The following is a 22,351-nucleotide window of genomic DNA, read 5'->3' on the forward strand; positions in this document are numbered from 1 at the left end:
TATGATGGATTTTGGTGTGGATTTACTTTTGTTTACCTTGGTTGGGTTTTATTGGACTTTTAAAATCTGTATATTTATTTTTTTAGCCAGTTCTGGAATAGTCTCAGCATTCAACTATTGCCTCAGCCCTGCTTTTACTTCCCTCTCCATCTACAAATGCCTAATGCCAATTAGACACAAGTTATAAATTATGACTTTATTCTCTATTTCTTAAATGTTTTACATATTTTCTATTTCTTTGTTTCTGTGTTGCATTTTGGACAATTTTTTGAGAAATATTTTCCAGTTTTACAATTCTCTCTTTCATTTGATCTGATCTTCTATTAAATTTATCCCTTTTTAAGAAAATATCAATTATTAAATTTTTTTATTTTGAGAAATTCGTTTTGTTTCTTTTAATTTTGGTAATTTAAAGCAGTTTCATACTCACATTTTAATGTCCTTTTTATGTATTTAAAAATATTGGACTCATTTATGATAACAAACTCTTAAGGGAGGTTTTTACTCCATCCTGGTTGGTACGGGCGTTTTTCTTACCATCCCTTGGGAAGTGATTTCAGGTTTCTTTTTGTGGTTTCAGTTTTAGAAGTGGTAGGAAGTTAACATCTCCCATCAAACCACCCTTGGATATGTTTTCTATTTTCACTGACCCAAAGGCCTTGAGAACCAAGGGTCAAAATCACCTGTATGAAGTAAATGTGCTCGGGGAAGAAGCCAGCCTCAGTGATGGGCTTGTATCTCTGGATTCTTCTTCACTTAATTTTTGACTCTGAGTATTTCTTTCCTTCTAGATCATTAATAGATTAAAAAATTTCCTCCTGTATTTTTTCAGTTGTTTTCAATAAGAGGATAGTTATGAGATAAACTGTATCCCCCTAAATCAATGTGTTGGAGTCCTAACCCCCAGTACCATTAAAGAGGTAATTAATGAGGTCATATGGGTAGGCCCTAATGCAATAGGACTGGTGTCTTTACAGGAAGAGAAGATTAGGACACAGACAAACACAGAGGGAAGATCAGATGAAGACAGTAGAAGAAGATGGTTAGAAGAGGCCCTCAGAAGAAGCTAATCCTGTTGACATCTTGATTGTGGGATTTTAGCCTTCAGAGCTGTGAGGAGGCTTCAACAAACTTCTGTTGTCCCCCAACCTGTTGTATTTTGTTGTGGCAGCTCTAAAAAACTAATATAAGGATCATTCAGTATATGTGAAATGGTGGTCTTTTTGCCTTTCTTTAAAAGTCCATAAAATGAAAGTTAGCAATCATAGCATGTCCTGGAAACCAAAAGAGATAAACAAAGAATCCAGAAAATTCTACTCTTTGTAACATTTTTAAAGATGATGTAAGTTAAATTATAGGACCATCAGTATTATACATATCTTCTGCTTCCTCTTCAAGATTGAATATCCTCCCTGTGTAGCTTGGCCAGACTGTGGATGGGATAGGTAGCTACTTACACAGCAGTAATCTCAGAAATTCTTCTTGCTCCTGTTCACTGACATTCAAAAGCTTATTAAAGAACCAAACTTGCTTGACTGTTATTTGTGTACATTTCTGTCATTTGCAAAAATTTGGATGAAGGGATAATATGGATTGGAGAGAAATGTGAATGTTCTAAGCACACTCTCTGCCCCAGAGAGCTTTTAGCTGGTTCCCACCTGGGCTTAAACGGGAGGCTAAGTAAATATCCACAAAAGAGTTCATCTATAAATGATTTCATCTGTAATTTGAAATCTTAAACATGGGGCCAGTACCTAGCCCATAGCAGCTCGAAAGTCATGCAATAAATCTTTAGGCAAGGATCTCTCTCTCTCTCTCTTTCTCCCTCAATTCTCTTATTTATGCTAAGTTAGATGAAGGCTTAACCTGCTTGCTTTATCTGTGTCTTGTATACTGTATGTCTGTGTCTTACATATTGTATCTCATTGTTCAAGGAGCAGCCTCTGTCCTGACCTTTGTGTGTGTCTCCGTGTGAGGTTTCTGAATCTTTGGGCATTCTTCAGCTTTCTCAGTGCTGGGGAATTTTGCCTGGGGCATGGTTTTAAGCTGAAAGGCATCTGCTAGAAATCATTTTCTCACTTAATTACTGAAATGGCCCTTCAAATGTAATTTGATATTAAATTCCTATACTATATTGTAGGTTTCACTTTTTAAGAACACCAACACAATGGACAAATGTTTTCCATCAAGTATGTTTGATGACTGATATTTTGGTTTGCCAGTGTAATGAAATGAGATTAGTGCTGCCAGATTTACTTCTCTTTTCCCCCCTCTTCATTTTTGTTTAAAGAAATGACTGGTTAAATTACTAGGGTTGGAGAAATGCAGCTGCTTGCTTTATGTGCTACATAATTTTGCTCTCTTGATTTCCTGGTTTACTTGGCAAGGTTTCTAAATCAATGTTTAAATAGGAAAATGTCCTGACCAACTGAAAAACCCTTGTGGTTCCTAAAGACATTTATGAAGCAACACTTGATAATTTCCCAAATAAGAGAGTATTACAGTTGCTTGAAATGTATAACTTATGCTTCTCCGGGGATCAGGGCATTTTTTATTTTTAATTGTTTTCTTGGTGGGGGCTAATTGCTGGAACTACCTTTCAAAATTTAAGTCTAAATAATAGCTTAGGTCAGAGAGATGACAATTTCCAAAATAAATAGTTTTTTAAAGAAGTAGAGTTGGTTAGCAAGGAAGAGATAGGACTTGGGTGGAGGAAGTTTCTTAGAGGAATTGAAGCTGATGATCTCTGACAGTGTGTACCAGGCTAACGTTTGTGAGTTTTGTTCTTTTCTGCTTCCTCTGAATCCACAACAATAAACTTTCCACCAATATACCAGCCAAGACATTTCCATTTTGACAGCCAAATCAATTGGTTGTGCTGATTGAGTTTCTTTTCGAATGGAAGTTAGCCAAATTCTCCTTCTTAACTGTTGAACCAGACAATCCAAACCAGCTTAAAAAAAGGAAGTTGTAACTACAAACCACTTGTTTTCTCTGCCGACTCAGGAGGGGCTGACTCAACCACCAACTCTGTCCGCTTGCTCATTATGCCCCGTACCACGTTCCCTCTGGGAACTGGATATTTGAGTTGTTCCCTCTCTTGGCCCCTTCCGCTGTCACTGTCCTGATTAACTTGTGTCAAGGGGGAAATATGAGCAGGTAATCTTGGCTGTAGTTATGTGACTTATCTGCTGGTTGGACAGTATCAGAAACAAGTGAAAATGTCTATTACTCCGCAAGCAGTCCTTGCCAGGCTGCCTTAAGAGTGCTAGAAGGCTGTAAATAACCCTTGGCTCATACTTGAGTTCTCCTTCTTTTAGGTCAGACTCTTGGCCCGTGTGCAAGTCTTGCTGTCAACGTAGAATCATGAGCCTACCTCTAAACCCCTTGATACGAGAGGAGCTCTGCCCGATGGTCTCAGTTTCACTGAAGGTGACATGATCGCCTGCTTAGGCCACAGGATGTTCTGCACTGATGAGAGTCTAGGCTTGTTATGTGTGTCAGCTGTGGGCTTAGATCAAGCTTAGCAATTAAATTCCGGGAGGGGATTCACTGTGGAAACTATGTCGAGCATGAATGCTCTTGAAAGCCCCTTAAGTCAGGGTTTTATTGTATGACACTGTGTCCATGTGAAAGAGTTCATGTTAGACAGAGAAGGAAGAGAGGGGAGAGATGGAAGGTGAAAGAAGGAATGTGTTTAAAAAAAAGTTCTGGTGCAGTCCTCACGTCCAACTGTGTTTGGAGGCTTTTAGGCTTTGTGGATGAGGGTAGATATCAGACCACAGACATTGCCTCCTGCTTTTTACAACACAATTGAATAAGCCCTGGATAATTGGGTGGCTTGTGGTAAGCTATAATTATAGCTATGGTTCCATTTGCAAGAGGAAAATAGTTGGACCTGATTGGAAGCCTAAAGCACCTAATAAGTTACTAAAATATAAAAGTGACTTCAAAAGATGACTATTAAAACTTTAACCCAGGTCACAATAGGGACCAGAAATCGATATCCAGCTTTTAAAAAAATTTTTGCGTGTTCTCACATCCCTGTTATTTACCCGTCTGATTCAAGATTAGGATTTTGAACGTGAGAACTAAATGTCGAGGGAAGGCTTAGGTCTGGACTGTTGCTACATGATGATATTTAAATTTCATGTTCTCATCAGGTGCTATATAGAGATAGTTCTTGATTTCCAAAACTTGTCATGCTTGTCTAGCCTTCTCTCTCCCCTCCACCTACTCCATCTCCTCTCACTCTGCCGCCTGGACCTCTGTCCCGATTCTAACCTCTCACTCCTCAGCCCTCTCCACCATCATCTGTGTGCGAATCTCTGCTTCTGGTCACAGGAACTGCTTTCAATAGGTTGGAACTAGGAAAAGTCCCGGCCAGGACAACTATATCACACAACTCCAGGAGGCAGCACTCACTCTGAATACAGTGTGAGTGGTTTTCCCTCTAATTTCCTGTTGAACAGGTTCTACAGAACTCATTGTGCTGTGTGGTCGGGGGACATTACGGGGTAAAAAAGAATTGCATGGGAATCTGTTTGTACATGTATTTGGGCAGATAGGATCCAAGTTTTAAGCAGCAAACTTGGGGTAAAACTTTTGAAATATCCCTCTTTGATAATGTGATTGTCTCCTGTGTCAAATGCATCTGGTTCTTCTTGTTCGCTTCTTTTGCTTTAATTGAATTTTTATTACTGCTCATATACATATAATATTTTACAGAAATGCATAAATGTGACATTGTCATACGTACTGGAGTTCTTTCTTTGCAGTCATTTCTTTTCTTTTTTTGACTTGGCTTTCCTCTCCCTCTGCTCTCCCCCTACCCTGACTTTCCTCATTTCACTCCATGCATGCCCCACAAGCCCAAGCCTACAACCTTGGTTGTGTCCTCCTGTGTATCACTCTGTGCTTATATGATTATAGAGAAATACACGATACACACGTATTCAGACATATGCTCACATAACCATATATAAACAGAACACGTACATAGTTCTTGGTCAATATTTCTATTTCTTTTAAAAGGATTGTATTATACACGCCTTTCTGCAATTTTGCTTTATAAGTCGCCAGGCATTTCTTTTTAATGACGATATAATAGTTTTGTGGTACGGATGTACCAAAACTATCCAGTCATTCCCCTGTGGCTGGGCGTTCACTTGTTTCTTGATAGTACGGGGTTGCAGCAAGCATTCGTGCACCTATTTCCTCATACTTCCTGTGGTTAATGGGACTTACATTTACAGAAGATGGATCCCTAGGAGTGACTTGGCTTGAAATACGTGAGGATTCTTAACTTAAATATAAATGTTGCCAGGTTGTTTTCCCCAAAGACTTTAATATTTCATTCATATTCTCACTAGCCACGTGGGAAAGTACTGCCCCCCCCCCACATCCCTGGCAGCAATATGCATTATAAGACTTTTTCATTTTTGCCTGTCTAAAATCTCCTCGTTATTTTAATTTGAATTTTCCAGACTGCTAGTCTATTTTGATATATATCTTGGTTTTGCTTTTCTCTGAATTGCCTGTGATTCCTATCTTGCCCATAATTCTATTGGGTTGTTTTTCCATACTGTACATTTGGAAGACAAGAAGTATATTATAGATGTAAACACTCTGTTTCATCCATTGCATGAGTTTTTTTCACACGGATTGTTTATTTAATAGATGTCTTGCTCTCTTTTCCTACACATTTTAAAAAAATGGAGCCAAATAAGTTTCTTTGTTTTTATAGTTTCTTAATGTCCAATCTTGTTTAAAAGGCTTTCCTCTATCTAGATTATGTAGTTTGTATATAGCTATATTTTCTTGTAGAATTGTAATTGTTTTTTTGCTCATAAGTTTTAATAAAACTGATATTTAAAAAGCAATCTCCTTTGTCATTGAATTAAAGTAGTATATTTGTCCCATTAAATTTTCAAATATATTGGTATCGATTTTGGATTCTCTGTTCTGTACCAATGATCTTTTGTCTATTCCCAGGCCAACACCACATCAACTGAATCATAGTTAGCTTAATAGAATCATCTTATAGCAGGTAGGTACGTCGCCCCTTGCCAATTTTTTTTTTTTTTTTTTTTTTTGCTGAGGAAGATTGGCCCTGAACTAACATCCATGCCCATCTTCCTCTGTTTTATATGTGGAACGCCTGCCACAGCATGGCTTGTCAAGTGGTGCATTGGTCTGTACCCGAGATCCAAATTGGTGAACCTGAGCCACTGAAGCAGAATGTGAGAACTTAACTGCTGCACCACTAGGCTGGCCCCCCCCTTGCCATGTTTCTATTTTCAAAACTTGAGTATGCTCTGGGATTTATTTCTTCCATGGAAATTTTAAGATTGTTTTATCCAATTCCAAAAATGTCTTTAAATTATGTGTTTATATATGTATGAATGTATATATATGTGTGTTTGTGTGTGCATGTACGTGTATGTATATATCACCTATGATGTGTGTGTATGCGTCTGTATTATATGTATCATCTATGACAACATTTTTTCTTGGCTTTTGATAGTAGTCTTTGTTACTTTTAAATGGTGACTTGAAATTTTTAATAAGAGTAGCATCTGAATTTTATAAAATCTGTTTTCAGCATCCTTGATATGACCATTTGCTTTTCCTCCTTTAGCACTCAGTGCAATTCATTCTGTTGATAGATATTAACTGATATGCTCTGCCCTTATATTCTTAAACCCTTCTTGGACATAGTGGCTTGTTCATTTGCTACAAACCTGGATTCTCTTTGATAATATTTTCTTTGGAAATTGTGTATTTGTATTCGAACAGTTTTCTTTTTTTGTGCTATCTTTACTAGATATTGAAGTAGAAGTTATACAGGATTCATAAAATGAATTGGAAGAGCTCTTTCTATTTTTCTGTGGCCTGGATTAGTTGAGTTAACGTTATTTTGTTTTTGAAATGTAACGTGTAGTGAACTTTACTTTTGAAGTACAGTTCTATGAATCTTAACATGTGTAATTCATGTAAGCACAACCACAGTCAGGACACAGAATGTTTTCATCACTCCAAAAAATCCTCTTGCAAATGCCGCCCCAGCTACTAGCCCCTGGCGAACACTGATTTGTTCTCCATCACTATAAATGGAGTCTTTCTGAGAATGTCAGATAAATGGGATCAGAATCTATAACCTTCTGAGGCTGGCTTCTCTGAGGCTGGCTTCTTTTACTCAGCTTAATGCCTTTGAAATTAATCTATGTTGTTGTGTGAATCAATAGTTTGCTTGTTTATTCATTCAGCTGTTGAAGGACTTTTGGGTTGTTTCCAATTGCTGGCGATTATGAATAGAGCTGCTATAAACATTTGTGTACAGGTTTTTGTATGAACTTAAGTTTTAATTCCTCTCGGGTAAATACCGAAGTGTGGGACGGCAAGGTTGTAAGGTAAGTGTATGTTTAGCTATAAAGTCAAACACTGGGAAACTGTTTTCCAGAGGGGCCGTGTCATTTTGCATTTCCGTTAGTAATGTAAGAGAGCTCCAGTGGTTCAACATCCTTGCCAGCACTCGGCGTTCTCAGCATTTTTAATTTTGGCCATTCTAATAGGTGTCCAGAGGTATCTCATCATAATTTTAATTTGCATTTCTCTAATGGCTAAAGATGTTAAACATCTTTTCTTGGGCTTATTTGTCATCCATATCTCCTCTTTGCTGAAGTGTCTGTTCAAGTCTTTTGCCCATTTTTAAGTTGGGCTGTTTTCTTAGTATTGAGTTTTGAGAGTTCTTCATATATTTTTGTTAAAAGTTCTTTTTGGATAAGTAATTTGCAAATATTTTTTCCCAATCTGTGCCTTGTCTTTTCAGTCTCCTAACTGTGTCTTTCAAAGAGCAAAAGTTTTAATTTTGGTGAAGTCTGATCTATCAACTTTTAATTTTAGGGACTGTGCTTTGGTGTCATATCTCTGAACTCTTTTCTTAACTCCAGGTCATGAAGATTTTTTGTTATGTTTTATAGTTTTATATTTTACATTTAGATTCATGGTCTAATGGATCTATGATCCATTTGGGTTATATTTTGTATAAAGTATAATTGAATTTTGTGTTAGGCTGTGGCTTACTTTTTTGTATATAGATGTCCCATTGTTCCAACACCATTTGATGAAAAGACTCTTCTTTCTCAATTGCATTGGCTTTGCACCTTGGTCAAAAATCACTTGGCCATATTTGTGTTGGTCTATTGGCACACTCTCTATTCTAGTCCATTGATCTATGTGTCCATTCCTTTGTGAGTACACAGTGTTTTCATTAATGTAGTTTTATAGCAAGTCTTATAATTGGATAGTGTGATTCTTCTAACTTTGCTCTTTTTCAGAAATGTTTGGCTCTTCTATTTCCTTTGCCTTTCTACATAAAATTTAGGATTGTTTTATTTATATCTACAAAAATACTGGCTGAGATTTTGATTGGAGTCTGTAGCTCAGTTTGGGGAGAATTAACGTTTTTACTATGTTGAGCCTTCCAATCCCTGAATATAGTATGTCTTTACATTTGTTTGTGTCTTTCATTTCTTTCATCAGGATTTTGCAGTTTCATCATACAAATCCTGTGCATATTTTTTTAAAACTTATAACTATGTATTTCATCTTTGGTAGCTATTATAAATGGTATTTTTTAAAATTTAAGTTTTCAATTGTCCATTACTAATAAATAGAAAATCAATAGTATTTTTTTTTTTTTGGTGTGTTTGTTGATCTTGTGTCCTGCAATTTTGCTAAAGTCAATGGTTGGTTCTTGGAGTTTGGGTTATATATTCCTTGGGATTTTCCTACATGGACAATTATGATATCTGGGAATAAGGACAGTTTTATTTCTTCCTTTCCAATTTGTATGTCTTTTATTTTTTTCTTAGTGTCTTATTGCATTGGCTGGGTCTTCTAGTACGATGTTGAAAATGAGTGATGAGAATGGATAGCCTTTCCTTGTTGCCAATCCATGGGGAAGCACTCAGACTTTCATCATTAAAGGTGATGTTAGCTTTTTGTGTGTCTGTGTAGATGTCTATTATCACTTTGAAGAGTTTTCCTTCTATTCCTAGTTTGCTGAGAGGTTTTTTTTTTTTTTTAAAATCATGAATAGATGTTGGATTTTGTCAAATGGTATTTTCTGCATCAACTGATAAGATCGTGTGTTTTTGATATTCAGGCTATAAATACAGTGGACTACACTGACCGATGTTCAAATATTGAAATAATATGTCTGGGATAAATAGCGTTTCTAGGATAAATCTCACTTGGTCATGTAACATTTTTAATGTATATTGCCACGTTCAATTTGCTCATATTTTGCTGAGCATTTTTGTGTCCAAGTTCAGGAGAGATATTGATTTTTGATCTGTAGTTCCTTTTTTGTACTTTTTTGTCTGGTTTTGGCATCAGGGTAATGCTGACCTCACAACATACATGAGAAGTGTTTCTTGAAAAACTTACGCAGAATGAGTGTTATTTTTTCTTTAAATGTTTGATAGAATTCACCAATGAAACCATCTGTTTCTGGAGACTTCTTTTTCCGGAAGATTTTTCTGTGCATATGAGGAAGATTAGCCCTGAGCTAACTGCTGCCAATCTTCCTCTTTTTGCAGAGGAAGGCTGGCCCTGAGCTAACATCCATGCCCATCTTCCTCTACTTTCTATCTGGGATGCCTACCACAGCATGGCCTGCCAAGCGGTGCTATGTCTGCACCCGGGATCCGAACTGGCAAACCCTGGGCTGCCGAAGTGGGACGTATGCACTTAACCACTGCACCACTGGGCCAGCCCCTCCAGAAGGTTTTTAACTATTAATTCAATTTTCTTAATAGTTGTATAACTGTTATAAGTTGAATTGTATCCTCCACAAAATTCATGTGTTGAAGTCCTAACCCATAGTGCCTCTGAGTGTAACCTTGTTTAGAAACAAGGTTGTCACTGATGTAATTAGTTAAGATGAGGTCATACTGGACTAGAGTGGGCCCCTAATCCAATATGGGTGGCGTCCTTCTAGAAAGGGGAAATTTGGACACAGAAATACACACAGGGAGAATATCATGTGAAGATGAAGGTAGAGATAGAGTGATGCTTCTACGAGCCAAGGAGTGCCAATGATTGCCAGCAAACCACCAGAAGGTGGGAGAGAGCATGTAACAGATTCTGTCTTGCTGCTCCTTGAAGGAACCAACTCTGCAGACACCTTGATCTTGGACTTCCAGCCTCCAGAACTGTGAGATAATACATTTCTGTTGTTGAATCCTCCTGGTTAGTGGTACTTCCTTTATGACAGCTAATACAAAGACTATTCTGATTATTTCTTTCTTCTTGTGCAAATTTTGGTAGTTTGTGGGTTTTGAAAAATGGTCCATTTATCTGTTGTTGTCAAACTTATCAGCATGCTATTGTTTGTAATATTCCCTTATTGTCTTGTTAATGTCTACAGAGTTTGTAGTGATGCCTTCTTTTTCATTCCTGTTATTGGTAAGTAGTCTTTAAAAAAATTACTTTTTGTCCATCTTACTCTAGAAGTTTGTCCATTTTACTGATGTTTTCAAAGAACTAATTTTGGTTTTATTAAGGTTTTCTATTGCTTTTCTGTTTTCTATTTTATTGGTTTTTGCTCGTTATTATAATTTTCTTCTTCTCCTCACTTAGGGTTCACTTTGCTCTGTTATTCCCCCCTAGTTTCTTAAGTTGAAATTTTGTTGATTAGTGAGCATTCTTTTCTGATATAAAAATTTATTACTATAAATTTCTCACTAAGCACTGCTTTAATATCCTATTGATTTTGATATGTTGTATTTCATTTCATTCATAGTGTTTTCTAATTTACTTTGAGACTTCCTCATAGCCTTTAGGAAGTATGTTGTTTAATTTCCAAGAGTTTGGAGATTTTTTGTTTTTTTATGTTTCTACTGTTGATTTTTAGTTTAATTCATTATTTTCAGAGAACATAGTTTGTATGATTTCTGTTCTTTCAAATTTATTAAGGTTTGTTGCTGGGGTTTAAGAATATTTTTTAAAAGCTAAGTAAAACTGAGCTGTAAACCCACATGTTCATGGTGCTTTTTTTTTCAAGATGAATTATTAATCACCTTTAAAATCTATCATATGGTAGGCTATTTTGTTAAAGTTTTCACATCTCATCTTCTGGGGTCAATTTTGGCAGTTTTGTTCATTTCCTCTAGATTTTCAAATTTGTTATTATATAGTTGTCCACAATATTGTCTTATAATTCTTTCAATCTCTTCTGTATCTGTGATTCTATTTCCTTTTCCACTCCTAATCTTATGTTTTAAAATCCTATTTCACTCTCCCTCATTTAGACTCACAAAAGACATTTATTTTATGAATTCCCTCTAAGAATCAGTTTTTGGGTTTATTTATAATGATTACAATATTTTTTATTTTCCCTTAATTGACTTGTGTAACTTCCTCATTTTGTAAAAATTTTTCTAGCTTGTTTTTAGTGTTTCAAGATGACTACCAGTTTCCATTGTTTTTATTCTTATCCTATCAAATATTGTATTATAATTTCTCAGATATTAATATCTTACCCCTACTTTTTCTTTATTTGTGTTTACTTGATATTTAGTTAACTCTTGTTTCCCACTTTTATTGGGCTATAGTTGACAAATAAAATTGTAATATATTTAAAGTGCACAAAGTATTTATTTCATATATGTATACATTGTGAAGAGATTTCCTCCATCAAGTTGGTTAACACATCCATCACCTATTTCCTTTATTTAATTTTTGGTTTTGGTGAGAACACTTACATTTTACTTTCAGCGAATTTCAATTATACAATACAGTGTTATCAACTATGGTCACTATGTGATACATTAGATCCTCAGATGCGAGTCATCCTATAACTGAAACTTTGTACCCTTTTACCCACCTCTCCCCATTTCCCCCAACATTTAGCCCCTGACAACCACCACTTTCTATGAGTTCAACTTTTTTTTATTGTTTTAGATTCTACATACTAGTGACAACATGTTGTATTTGTCTTTCTTTATCTGGTTTATTTCACTTAGCACAATGCCCTCCAGGTTCATCCATGTTGTTGCAAATGGCAGAATTTCCTTCTTTTTAAAGGCTGAATGATATTCCAGTGTGTGTGTGAGTGTATATTTATACCAATTGTATTTATCTCATCTGTTGACAAACACTTAGGTTGTTTCCACGTCTTGGCTATTGGGACAAATTCTTTAGTGATCGTGGGAGTGTAGATAGCTCTTCAAGATAGTGACTCCATTTCTTTTGGATATATACCTAAGAAGTGGAATTGCTGGATCATATGGTAGTTCTATTTTTAATTTCCTGAGGAACTTTCATATTGTTTTCCACAGTGACTGTGCCAATTTATATTCCCACTAACAGTGTATAAGGGTTCTGTTTTCTCCACATCCTCATCGGCATTTGTTTTCTTTTTTCTTTTGATAATAGACATCCTAACAGGTGTGAGGTGGTATCTCATTGTGGTTTTGATTTGCATTTCCCTGATGATTAGTGTTGTTGAGCATCTTTTCATATACCTGTTGGCATTTGCGTCTTTAGAAAAATGTCTATTCAGGTCCATTGCCCATTTTTAATTGGGTCATTTTTTTTTTTTTGCTATTGAGTTGCATGAGTTCCTTGTATGTTTTGGGTTTTAACCCTTATTGTTTATGTGGTTTGCAAATATTTTCTCCCATTTCATAGGTGGCTGTTCCATTTTGTTGATGGTTCCTTTGCTGAGCAGAAGCTTTTTAGTTTAATGTAGTCCCACCTATTTCTTTTCTCTTTTGTTGCATTTGCTTTTGGTGTCAAATCCAAAAAAATCACTGCCAAGATTGATGTCAAGGAGTTTACCCTCTATATCTTCTTCTAGGATTTTTACGGTTTCGGGTCTTCTGGTCAAGTCTGTAATCTAGTTTTAGTTGATTTCAGTTAATTCTTTTACTTTTAACTTTTATTTATCCCAGTGGAATTGCATTTTTTGTAAATAGAGTATAGCTTGTCTAAAGCCAATTAGATGGTTTGTCTTTTACTGGCAGAATTTAGTTCACATAATGACCAATATACTTGAATTTTGCCTTCTACTTTACCTTATGATGATTATTTAGTTTTTCATTACTTTTTCCTCTTCCTCTTATTTTCTTGTTGCTTTGATCAAGTTAATATTCACTCCATTTCCTGTGTTAATCCGGTCATTTACTACATTCTTCCAATCTATTTTCATTTAACTTCTGTCTCCCTAAACTATGATAAATGCACATTTCTTTATGTATGTAAACAAGATACTATTATCCCCACTGAGAGGGATAGTTTTCCTCTCTAAGATAATTATTTTCTCCCCAGTAAAATGAGATCTTTAGAGATTTTCACTCTCTTTTCTTTTCCTCTTCCTTCCATTACTCCAGGTTTAGAATTTCCCTTGAGTATATCGTTGCTGTTTTAATGGTTTTTGACACTTAAGTTTCATATTTCAGAGAATCAATTATTAACTGATATTTAAAGACATGTATATAGTTGCACTATAGATAATGCAAATATATAATGTATATATTTATGTATTTTTGCATGCAAATATATATTATATATAAATTATAAGATATATGTATGCATATATTTGTGTGTATATATATAAATTATAAGGTTCATTGCTCAACACACTTCGTTGTATTATTTCCAAATTGTCAGATCAAGTTCAGGTATATTTATCGTACATTTATAGTCCTTTCTCTATTACATTTTCTCAGATGGTATACCTGGGTGATATCTTTTATGAATTCTTGCATATTTCTCTCACCTTGACAGGTGAATATCTTGGTTGTATTTATTACAATTATTCGGAATCAAATGATTTCTTTAAGTAGTTAGTAGATATTATTTCTTTATCTTCTAATTATAAGTATAAGAGAATGATGTGTTTTCTTATATAGGCAATTTCTTCCTTTGTGTGGATGCTTGTAATATTTCCTTTGTATCCTCAGAGATCCAGAATTGTACCAGGTTGTCCCAGGGGTGTGTTTTTTATTGACAACCTAGCCTGGAATTCAGTGGACTCCAGATTGATCTTTCTTTACCTTAGAGAAATGGTCTATCATCTGTTAGATTATGTCCTTGGTTTTATTTTGTGTCTTCACTTTCTGAGTTCTTATTATTTGCACCTATGTCTCCTTATCTTTTTCCTCATGATTTTCAAGATTCCCACCCCTTTATGTTTTGAGATAGTTCTTTCACTTGACCTCTCGTGCCGCTAACTTTGGTCTTAGTGGTGTCTAGATTGTTTAATGGGAATACCTTTTTTTCTCTACTAAACATCTTTCTTAATGCTGTACTTGAGTTGTCTGTTATGTTTCTGTTCAAATTTTCATTTGTCCCTTCCAGTAGCTCTGTTCACTGTGCCTGAATTCTTTCCGTTAGACTGGTCTTTGTCTCTCTTCCAGCTGGCCTCTGCATTTGTTGGATTCCCGGGACTCAGGCATGATTGGGGCATGCTCAGTGTTGGGGCAGTCCTAAAATAAGTTTAAGAGGAAGTAGTCTCTCCTGTCCACCATCGGCATAGAAGCAAGCAGATGGTGAGTTCACTACTGGGGATCCTCGAGTGAAGAAAGCCTTTGGGTACTTGGGTTCCCTGTGTTTCTCCAGGGTCACGGAAGGGAAGGACTGGGTCCATCCATGTGCTCCTTCTTGGCCTATTAGGGATCAGGGAGTCAGGCTGTTTCCTGAGAGCTGATCTTGACCTTCCCCAGGAACACACAGATCTCTGCAGTCCAGTGGTCTCCCCAGAGTCCACCAGTTTATGACACTCACCCTCGGTTCTAGTCTCAAGTGCTTAATCAGTGTAAGAGGGAGCCAATCTTGTACCTATTTTCTCCACTAGGACTTCCACAGAACCCAAGAGTTTATTTGTTCCTGGTAGCTTGTAGGCCTGAGCAGCTATTCGGTGCAGGAGAGGGAGGGAGACTGAAATTGGTAGTGAGGGAGAAGAGAGTTGTAATCAAGCCACATCCTCCCAGAATCACCTGCTAGTTTCCTCTTCTCTATGAAAGCAGTGCAAACATTCATTGGGTCTGGAGGGTTTAGTTGTATCCTGCAACACAAACTTGATTTTTCTTCATGTTACCTAGGTAATTTTCATTTACATGGAAGCGTTTTAAAGACAGAATTGATATTTGACCTGTTGAGACATAAAAAGCCTGAACAAAGATAGTAATTTTTATCTGAAATCAAACTTGGGAAATTTAAGTAGAGAAAATTGCTGTAAATTAAACCAACTGTCAAGTATAGACTCATCTTGGCTTTCCTTGTGATTTAGTTTATTTTTCTTAAGGAAGTCCTCAAATGTGTAATGTTCCTAAAACAGACTATTCATGCATTCTGAATACATAATACACGGATATTAATATTGTGTTAATAGTTAAAAAAATAATCTCATTCTAGTAAAAGTGAATCGTGTGCATGTGTGTGTGTCAGTACTAGTGATTAAAAGGTCACATTAGAACTTCCTTCTCCCTTAAAAAGTAAACAGCCTTGTTTTGTGTAGAACTAATCTGAGGCCAAGAGGAAGACAGCTTTGATTTTTTTATCTCTCGTGACCTTTTAATGACCTTTAGCTGCCAACCATAAAATGTGAAATATAAAGAATATTCTGAAGGCTAAAGAGAGAAATTCCTTGGGCGGATTTTTCAGGTATGTTTTTGTTCAGTGTTTAACATCCCCAAATTCTCAGATCTTACATATTTTCATGACACAGGACACACACTCTAAATGCAGGTGTATTCCTTTAACTGCAAGTATTTATTTAACAAATTTCCTCTCAAGTCTTCTGGTGTCAGACACAGCGTGACAGTAGTTAAGGATCTGTCACTGTTCCCATTAAAAACCTTATTGTTTAGGCTTTGCTTCCTTGACTGTTTCAAATTACATCTAGCTAAAACTTGCCAAAGAAGTTGTCAGCTTAGATACGACTTTGATTTTGAAAAACTGTTGAAAATAGGCAAGCCATTTATAGTGACAGAAAAAAAGAGAATTTGGCTGGCATCAAATGTCTTTTCTTGCTGAAATATACTTGTTCATGGAGTTTTCCAAACAATTGCAGTATGGATTAGTACATTTTGACACTTTAAAAATAAGCATGCTTGAAACCAGGCTAGATAATTAACTGGAAGAATATATGTCTGCGTGTATATTAGAAACACTTCCTGCCTTCATTTTACCACGAGTGTCCAATATGTCACCATGATAGGACTGAAATGGCAAGATTCTATTTATTCAGAACTTGAATCAGGAACAGCTCCAGAAACATCAACCGCAAAAAGAATATTTGCATAAGAATATGCATTTTCATCTCATTGGTATATTCAGGAAATTAGGTTAAAATGATAGTTTTTTTGTATAACGCTTAGATTCAGAATCAAGTAAAACCCAATAAATAGGTTAATCAGTAATTAGATCTCCCAAGGAAAGATTTTTCGGAATTGTAAAAATCTAACAGAATCACCCAGAATGCAGTTCAGAGAGATAAGAGATTGGAGAAATAGAAGAGAAATTAAGAGGCATTGAGGAGGGGCCGGCCCTCATGGCTGAGTGGTTAAGTTCCTGTGCTCTGCTTCAGTGGCCCGGGGGGTTTTGCTGATTCGAATCCTGGGTGTGGACACGGCACCACACATCAGGCCATGTTAAGGTGGTGTCCCACATGGCACAACCAGAGGCACTCACAACTGGAATGTATAACTATGTACTGGGGGGCTTTGGGAAGAAGAAGAAAAAAGATAAGGCAACAGATGTTAGCGCAGGTGCCAATCTTTAAAAAAAATAAAGAAAAAGAGGAATTGAGGAAGGAATTTAAAGCTCCAACATTTATCTAATAAGAACTCCAGAAGAGACTAGAGAGAATGGGGAAAGGTTATATTCTAAGAGACTATGGCTGAAAATTCAGAATTGAAGAAAAACGTAGTTATTTAAATATAACAGGCGACAATAAGTTGCAAGCAGAATTTGATAAACAAATTCATACCTAGAAAATCTAAAAATGACCAGAAAAAAAAGCCAGGTTGTTATTTTTTTCTAGATAACATTACTGATGACAGATTTCTCACAGCTAAAAGTAGATGCCAGATACCAATTAAATAATTTTTTCAAAGTCCTACGTGAAAACAAGCTGGGATTTTATTCCCAGTTAAAATGTTGGTCAAGAAAGAGTGCAAAATATAGACAAATGCAGATATACAATGACTGAGGGTTTATTATTCAGTTTATTATTTTTAGAGTTTATTATTCATTTATTATTCTTTCTGTTGGGAGACCTGCTGACATATTTACTTCAGTAAGAAGCCAACTGAATCAAAAAGGAAAAAGTAGGAGGCAAAAAAAGAGGCAAGCATGTTGGTAAATGCAAATAACATGAACTGGAGGCCCCCCAAGGCCTTCAATTACCCAAGGAGGGGAGGAGGCTATTTGAGTTAACACTATGATGAGGTCCTTTTCTGTTTGGAGGAAATCAAGATTTTGATTAAAAATAGCATTTGCTAAAAAATACATGTTAAAAATGTAAGGGCAACCATAGAAAGAATAGAAATATAATTAGGAAGTGGAGCCAAACCAACCTCTGAACTGTGTGAGACTCTCTGGTTTAAGAAGACACTTTTTAGTCTTGACCTCCATGTCAAGGTCAAGGGGGGGCTGTCATGAGCATTTCCACTTCTGTCGTGAAAACAGAAGCTCACCTGATTGGTTCTTTCTTTTAACCCACTCTGTTTCCATGCAAAAGAAACTACTGTTTTTCAGGAAAAGTTAAGAATGTAGACAGTCTCGTTGGCTCTCTGTGGACACACGCTGAGGGGTAGGAAGATATTTTGTTAAACTCCATTTGACTGGAGGAATGTGAGGTTACTTTGGAGAAGGGAAAGGAGATGCTAAAAAAATGAAGTATCTAAAATGATAGCAACGATGACAGCTACTGTTTATTATCCACATATAGCAGGCACATTACATTAACTTAACTCTGAAAATGACCTTACACTTTAAATATTATCAACCCTGTTTTTAAGATGTGATGATGTAACAGTTTGTAAATGAGGATCCTGAACGTGAGTCTGATCACCTCTGCTTCTACCTCTTGATTCTCTCTGCTCTATTATGCTGCGTCTTTTATAATATTCTCACTCATTAAGTATCTTGTTCTAATGCCCGATATATCTTGATCTTTTGAAACTGAGGGAGAAATCAGTGTACACAGCAGTATACACAGTTTCATCTACTTAATAGTGTTTTCATTTTTAGTCTTTGACACACTTACTACGTGACATGTAGTATGAAAAGAATATAAAACAGGGCTTGTCCACAGTGGGCTAAATCTTTAATTCTCTCAAGAATACTGGGAGATTTTTAAAAGGCATTCTATACTGCTGTTTGATATGTGCATTATTTTATTTTTTTGTTAGGGGGTGTTTGGGGGTTAGTTCTCTAGGAGGGGAGATAGAACTAAAATGCTTTTTTAAAAAAAGAATCATATTATGGTAAAACAAATTGTAAATAGGCAACAGCTCATTGAAGTCTAAAGGAGAAGTTTCGTCTACTCAAGAGGGTAGCGTTATGTGGCATCTGCGCTATGAATGCTGGAGACAGGAGATGCTTTTTGCTAGTCTGTCCTCACCTCTGAGTCCTAAGCAGCATAGACACAGATGAAATCATTGGCTATATTAATGCTCATTAAATTGCTTTTGAGGAAACTCTACAAAGCTGGGAGAAAACTTTATCCATGTGAATCCAACGCTACCTTAGAGAGGCCTCAGGGCCTCCTAGACGCATCAGCCATATTCCGATGCCAGAACACATGTGAGTCGTTCAACTTCCTCATCAGAATTTGGCTTCCCATGTAGATTTCACCACAGGGAAGAACATACTGAGCCACATTCTGGCTGTTACATTAGTCTCTTATGAATTTGAATTATATTCTTTTATTTTTGAGAAACTAATCTCTGCCTGGGATATTCATAGAATCCAATTTCTGAGCCTTTAAAACTGAAGCCCCATCTCTGGGTTGGGATGTCCCCTTCTGAGGCCTCTTGGCAGCCAGCCACGTTAACGCTGTCTAGCGAGGACCATTCTTTGCACACACCCCTTCAGTCTACACACTTCCCCTGGCTCATCTGTGTTTTGTTGTGATTTCATTTGTTCTCTGTGTGTTCATATTTCTCCAGTATTGAGATTGTTCTTTTTAGCTTCACTTTCTCTAATTTTTGGGGTTTTCCTGAAACAAGATTTGTGGGTAAATTAAAAAGAATATGATGTACACTGGAAACAAAGAAAAACTTACCTGGCAAACCTAAAACAAAATGAAATCCATTTAACCTGCGTAACATGGACCTAAACTCTATGGTTCAAGGGCGTGTGACAGCATAGATTTCTAATCCACTCGTAGCATACCTGTGTTGCTTTTGCTCTCAGAATGCTAGAGGTTGTGTATTTATTTTAACGTTTGACCCTTGCAAGTATCTCTTTTCGAATCCTCAGAGTTATAAAAATTAAGATCCAGCCTCTGGGTTTATGTGTGTGTAAAGGATAAATTTTCTGTTGCTCACCCACCAGTCAATTGGAACTGACTGATAATGGGTTAGAAAAACAATGTAGCAGGATCATGTGGCATTTATTTTGAAAACGGCACGGTGTGAAAAAAACAATTGAGAAAAACATAATAGGAAAACTGAAATGTTGATTTCCTATGACTTTTGCGTGTACTTTGGGGTGATTACCATCAAAAGAACTTACCTTCAAGTCTGAATCAATACAAAAAGTACAAACAAGATCTGGGGATCAGAGGACACAGACAGGCAGACAAAACCATTATCAGTTGAATCCCTGAAGGTGAAGGATGGGTTACACTGGGTCTGCTCAGAACATCTCTCTTTTTTCTCTAGTTTGGTGCTTTCTAGGGGTCCAATTTTCACCCCCATCCCATTGGGGGGTATACTCACATGATACAGGTAATGAAAAACAGTTACTCACCTCACAGTGACAGAGCTCTCTACCATGGAGAGCCAAAGGCCAAGAAGAAGCAAGGCCTCAGGTATGAATTCCACTTCTCTTTTTGGCTTTCCACCTTGTGCTTCCTGCCTGGATCTCACAGATCAGCGATTCCATGTTCCTACCTCTCACCCTGGTATTGGCTGCCCTTCTGTTCATCTACAGCACGGAGGTCGGAGGTAATTACATCTACCTCCAGGCTCTTGCCAAATGACTCAATATATTCGAGGCATTTAGAGTAGCTCCTGGTAGGTAAAAAACATCGGAAAGTTCCTCTGCCACCTCCTCATCAAATCACAATTCCTTTGGAGAAAAAGAAAATTGAGTTTCTTTCTTCAATCTGGAAAATAGGCTGAGTTAACTTCAGCTGCATTTCTTCTGTTCACATACCCTATGTATTAGTTTGCTAGGAGATGCCATAACAAAATACCGCAGACTGGGGGGCTAAAACAACAGACATTCATTTTCTCCCAGTTCTGGAGGCTGGAAGTCTGAGATCAAGGCGCTGGCAGGGTTGGGCTCTCCTGAGGCCTCTCTCCTTGGCTTGCAGATGGAGCCTTCTTACTGTGGCCTCACGTGGCCTTTTCTCTTTGCACGTTCATCCCTGGTGTGTCTTCCTCTTCTTATAAAGACACCAGTCCTATTAGATTAGGGCCCCACCTTTATGACCTCATTTAACTTTTATTACCTCTTTAAAGGCCATATCTCCAAATACAGTCACATTGGGGTTAGGGCTTCAACATAAGAATTTCAGGGGACACAGTTCAGTCCGTAACACCTTATAAGAGATTTTAAGGCTTGCATTTAGGTGAATACTTTGGCCACAGTCACCAAGCATGGACTTTAACCTTCTTGACGATGTTCACAGGTTAGCTTTCAGCCTCCCGGAATGTGGATATGATGCTGTGAAGGTGGGGATTTAACTGTGTGCAGTCACCCCTACGACACCGGCTCCCGAACACTCCTGTGTTGAAAGAAGCTTCCCTTTCATGGTCTTGAGGTCATAGGTAGCCAGTGCCATCAGGATGCCAGGCTGCATGCCAGAGGGCAATCACACCCCCATCCAGGGCCTTAACGAGTCGTGGGTATTTACTGTCCTCTGTAGGTCTGTAATGGGGGTTCACTTTAGGAATGAGACCAAGTAAGCAGTTGGAGTGGAAATTCATTAAGTTCTAGGTCCTTTCTATGACCATCACTGTAGCTGTGTATTTGGCCAGTAGGAAGTTTAAGTTATTTGCTTTTGCCAGAGAACCTGTTGGTAGGTGGAGCCAGATGTTTGCATGGAAATGGGTAAGCCAATTAGCATAAGTAGCACATGAGTTCACAAAATACATAACTAGTCCAAAGTTATGGTTTGCCAGTTAGGTGTAAACTGAGGTAATCCTGCCCAATCCCCATTAGACTCTGAGATGAAGTCACCTAAAGAGTATAAAGACTGATGGAATCGCCCTCATTCTAAATTAGGTCATCAAGAGAAAATGATGATTTTGTGTCTGTGAGGCAGTGGGTCCAGGACTCCTCTGAGTAAGTCTCTCAGGTGGCAGGTTGGGATTTGGAGACTTGCCATGTAAGGGAGTCTGCGAACTTGAGTTCCTACCTGCCAGGCCAGGCTTGGTTTGGGACACCAGTGGCTAAGGTAGTGCCAAGAACAGTGTCATCTTCCCTTCATTTTGCAAGCCCCTGTGACAACCATATTTCTTCAGATGCCAGCTCTTTGCTGTGTGTGAAAGCTGTCGGGTTTCCCAGAGTTATCTGCCACACCAGGTCACTAGATTGGCAATGCGGCAGCTCATTCAGAAGCAACAGCTTGTGATGGGTGGTGGAGGGCAGTGCCTGAGGTCCGGAGTTGGCAGGGAGGTAGGAGATAAGATGGACTCACTGACCACCAGTCAACCTAGGGGACTTCCTGGAAATTTTAGGGGAAAGGGCACTCTGTAATCTAGGCACACAGGATTGTGTGGGCACACTCTGATATGATCACTTAAAACAGAAGCGCCACCTTCCGTGGAGAGGTAGGTACACACACTGAATCAGCAGTGTGTCTGGCTTGTGTCTCCACTGCTGTTAGTGGTCTTTTTACAAAGTGCCATACTCTATGCTTGCCTGAAGGAATCGGAAAATGAACACCGTTCTTGTTTTTAAGGCTCTAACATTTTAGAAGAGGTAGGCGACATGAAATAACTAGAATGTACCTGATACCCACTCCTTCCTGATCAGGGCCCTGACTTTAGCTCAGGAGATGTATCAAGGATGCTCATCCAGTCTCCTTTGCAGCCCTATCAACCGTAGGATTGAATCCCTGGTCTGATTTTGATGTCCTGGGATGAATCCAAGACTTTGT

This window comes from Equus quagga, chromosome 6 (genome assembly GCF_021613505.1).
Source record: "Equus quagga isolate Etosha38 chromosome 6, UCLA_HA_Equagga_1.0, whole genome shotgun sequence".
Classification (NCBI taxonomy): domain Eukaryota; kingdom Metazoa; phylum Chordata; class Mammalia; order Perissodactyla; family Equidae; genus Equus; species Equus quagga.